Here is a 4,697-nt window from a genome sequence, read left to right as displayed (position 1 = left end):
TGAAATTAAGAAAGAAGTTATTGGGATGTGTGAAAATGATTGAAAAAGTGAAATAAAAATATTGAAGATTTTCAAAAGTATTATAATGGTGGAACAGGAAGACTAATATTAAAAATGTCAATGTAATATTTAACTTGTGATAAACTTTAGGAAATGTTTGAAGATGCTGTCTATAACAGGGATAGAACAATAAATAAGGAGAAATTATTAAGAATGGCTAAAAAACTTTTTTTATCAGTATAGGCAATTTTTATCATATTTATCGTATTTTATCAGTATTGTCAATATCGTGTGTGTGTGTGTGTGTGTGTGTGTGTGTGTGTTTTCCGGTTCGTGGGCCTTTCACTGTTGTGGCCTCTCCTGTTGCGGGGCACAGGCTCCGGACGCGCAGGCTCAGCGGCCATGGCTTACGGGCCCAGCCGCTCTGGGATCTTCCCAGACCAGGGCACGAACCCGTGTCCCCTGGATCAGCAGGCAGACTCTCAACCACTGCGCCACCAGGGAAGCCCCGTGTGTGTGTTTTAATGTTTTCACAATTTAATTTCTGAGTGTATACCTCCCCAATATTCAGCTTAATTTAGAGATTAAATTCTGACTTTTGGTTTCTAAACCACTTTGACACACAATTTTCTTTTTTCCTTCTGGTAATATATTTCTAGTCTATAGCATGTAGGAGCAAAAATAAATAAAGCTGGCTACCTTGAACTATGAACTAAGAACAATAGCAATCCTAGTTGCTATATTAAAAGTTCAAGTTCTAGGGGCTTCCCTGGTGGCGCAGTGGTTGAGAGTCCGCCTGCCGATGCAGGGGACGCGGGTTCGTGCCCCGGTCCGGGAAGATCCCACATGCCGCGGAGCGGCTAGGCCCGTGAGCCATGGCCACTGAGCCTGCGCGTCCAGAGCCTGTGCTCTGCAACGGGAGAGGCCACAATGATCAGAGGCCAAAGTACCGCAAAAAAAAAAAAAAGTGTTGTATGATAAAATACCAGCCTATAATTTTTAAAAGGTTTTATACTTTTTTAACTAGGTAATACAAATTGTAAAAAGGAAATTCAGAATACCAAAAAGTATATAGTGAAAAGTAAGTCTCCCATCTTTGGTAGCCAAACCCTAGTTTTCCCCAGAGATGCTCATGTTTAACAATTTTCTATGTATCCTTCTAGGATATTCCATGCATATGTAAGTACGTATAATATTTAATATATCCTTTAAAATATAAATTGAATTATCATATATACACTAGCATCTTGCATTTCTTATTTTATAATGTAGCTTAGAGTTCCATATTGGTATTTAAAAAATGAGTCATTGTAATGGGTACATAACATTCCATTAAAAAATATACCACAGAAGGGAATTCCCTGGTGATCCAGTGGTTAGGCCCGGGGTTAGATCCTTGGTCAGGGAACTAAGATTCCCACAAGCCGCTCAGTGTGGCCAAAAAAAAAAAAAAAGAGTATGCTACAGAAACTATACATTGTTTTGCAAAGCCTAAAATATTTACTACCTGGCCTTTTACAGAGAAAGTTTGTTGGGTTCTGTTTTTGTTACTAATTTTTAACTCAATAGTGAATGATTAGAGAACATGGTCCCAGGGTTAAAAATTAATAACAAAAAACATATTAAAAGGACTTCCCTGGTAGCGCAGTGTTTAACAATCCACCTGCCAATGCAGGGAACGTGGGTTTGACCCCCAGTCTGGGAAGATCCCACATGCCGTGGAGCAACTAAGTCCACGTGCTGCAACTACTGAGCCCATGTGCCACAATTACTGAAGCCCATGTGCCTAAGTCCATGCTCTGCAACAAGAAAAGCCACCACAATGAGAAGCCAGCGGACCACAACAAAGAGTAGCCCCCATTCACTGCAACTAGAGAAAGGCCACGTGCAGCAACGAAGACCCAACACAGCCAAAAATAAATAAATTTATTTTTTAAAAAAATTAAAAGCCCTTGAGATATTGTATTTAGAAATCAAAAACATTAACTCCAGGGTAAAAAAGAAATAATAATGAAAAGTTAATAAATAATTGGAACAGAATGATAGTAAAAGCCCTCTGCATCAAAACTTGTAGAATAGAAAAAAATGAAACAAAAACAAAAGAAAAAAAGAAAAAATAATACTTGTGGGATAGAGCAAAAATGCTACTTTTAGCCTTATATGCTCACATTAGTTAAAAACAAACACAAACAAACAAACATTAAAGACATGTATCTCAAATAAGAGATTAGAAAAGGAACATGGAATAAATCCAAAGAGAATGAAAGGAAGGAGATAGTAAAGGTGAGGATGAATAGAAGAAAAGAAGCATACAATAGAATCAACAAAGTCAAACTTTTTTGAAAAGGTCAACAAAATTATTTTGGTTTGTTGTATTTTATAGAATATAGAAGACATGAATGAATGTACTGAGTTCTTATTTTAGGTTATTGCATTTTTCAGTTCTAGAATTTCTATTTGGTTTTTCTTCACATCTGTCATGCCCCTAACGTCTGCTATTAACAAAAATAATAATTTCCAGTTCTCTGCTGAGATTTTCAATCTTGTGTTCTATCTCCTTAAACACTATCAAACATAATTATTTTAAAGCCTGTGGCTGACAATCCCAATATCAGAAGCCCCGGGGTGTGGCTACCTCTATTTTCTGTTGTTACTACTTATTTCCCTTCAAATTGCCTAATCTCCTTAGGGGCTTAATGATTTTTTAATACCTGTGGGCATGATATTTGAAACACTGTAGAAGTAACCATGTAGAAGCCATTGTGTTATCTTCTATCTAAAAGTGCCACAGGGCATTTGCAACTTAGATTCCTTAAATCCAATTTCGGGGATTAAAATGATAGCTACAAACTGGGCTAAAATTCCAAGCGGTGTAATTTCACTTCCAATTTTGACTTAATTGCAGTGTAGAAGCTTATGAGCTCTCAGTTCAAAGCTAGAGGGAAAACGTATGCCTCCGCCACCACAGCAAGCCACTCTGAATGTTTAATGGCATCAGAAGAGAGAGAAACAAGAGGGCAGCCTGAGTAGGCATATCAATTTTGTGCGCACTCAAATCGATATGCCTGAAATAGTAATGTGACATTTGGAAGTGAGTTCTGAGTCCAAGAAAGGTGGAATAAAGATGACTTCAGTGTCCCCAAGCAACCAATATAATCCCAGTAATTAAGTGTGACTCTCCCTCCTTCAAGAAGCCCTTGGTCCTAACCTGTCTTTCAGCCCTTGACCTGCTGTCTCACTGGCTGCTGAGCGGTTCACTTCCTCACCTCCTTCCAGTCTTGACACAAATGCTACCATCGTAATATGGCATGGCTGATGAGCCTATTTAAAAGGGGAACCTCTCCCCTTCCTGCTTCTCCTTACTCTACTCAGCTTTCCTTTTTTCATAAACTACTTATTGTCTACTATGCTATGAAATTTACTTAGTCATCATGCCCATGTTTATTATCTGTCTCCTCATGCAGAAATTCTACAAAGACAGGAATCTTTGCTTTGTCCACTGATATATCCTGGCATCTAGAACAGCATCTATTTGAAGGAATAAATCAAGGCAGCTCTGAGACCACCATGGATACAAGAGGGAGTGTCTCAGAGGTCTCACTTCTCACCTCTAGCCCACAGTTTATTAAACCTTCTTTCCCAACTACTTACAATCCTGTCCTCAAGAAGACCAGCAGCTTCTGGGAAGAACAACTGTCAGAAGTAAACACGATCTGAAACACACTAGGTAGTTACTAGCAAGTGTGCAAAGAAAAAGTGTCTAGGGAGTTCCCTGGTGGTCCAGTGGTTAGGACTCTGTGCTTTCACTGCTGGGGGCCCGGGTTCAATCTCTGGTTGAGGAACTGAGATCCTGCAAGCTGCGCAGCGAGGCCAAAAACAAAGAAACAAAAAACGTGTCTACATTTGAGTAAAATTTCGACACAGATAATATTCAGTGATTGGAATACAGTAAAGGGCAGACATTTCAAACACACCTGAAGTCTTTTTACTCATTAAGTTTCTTGTTAAAAAATCACTGAGGTGCATGATTTCTATTCATACTGAGTGCTCTACGTTTACAAAGGTACCTGGCTACCTGTGTTCATGTGACGTAGTCGGGGAACAGGAGGTAAATAAAAGATTTTGCTGAAAACCAGAAAAACAAACAAAACCGAAAACATTTCCCTTACCTCTGTATTATTGTGGTCTTATTTTAGATTTAGATATTGTAGGTTGTCGTTGTTGGATCCTGCCTGCCTGGCCCACCCTTAATCTGGCTCTGCACTCACGATAAAGATGGTCGTAGAGATTCCTGCAGTATTCTAATACTCATGTGCTACCACGCCCTGCATCTATCACCACAATATCGATTCTTTTGCCCAGAAGCGGATTACTTCTCCTTCTGGATACGTTTTGGATTGTTCTAGAATAGGCTGTTCCTTCGGTAGCAGCCCTCCCGTCTGAATGACCCATTCTCCTTTTGGATATTCCTCCTTGCCCTTCTCTTTCAGGAGACTTTGAGGTTGGTTTTATTCTTCTTGCTGTTTCACCTAATGGGCGCAAGATTTTCCCTTTTCCAAGTTCCTGGAGACTCTCACTTGGACCTCAACTGATAATGATCCTCTCAAATTCATGAACATTCTGGCACAGCAGCATCTAGTACTGCAGATCTGACAACTAGAATCTGAATCTTAACTTCCTCTTTTCCACAGAAACCT

The sequence above is a fragment of the Neophocaena asiaeorientalis genome, unplaced genomic scaffold, assembly GCF_003031525.2.
Source record: "Neophocaena asiaeorientalis asiaeorientalis breed wild unplaced genomic scaffold, Neophocaena_asiaeorientalis_V1.1 scaffold418, whole genome shotgun sequence".
Taxonomy (NCBI): domain Eukaryota; kingdom Metazoa; phylum Chordata; class Mammalia; order Artiodactyla; family Phocoenidae; genus Neophocaena; species Neophocaena asiaeorientalis.
The sequence above is the reverse complement of the archived record's forward strand: the minus strand, read 5'-3'. Positions refer to the sequence as shown.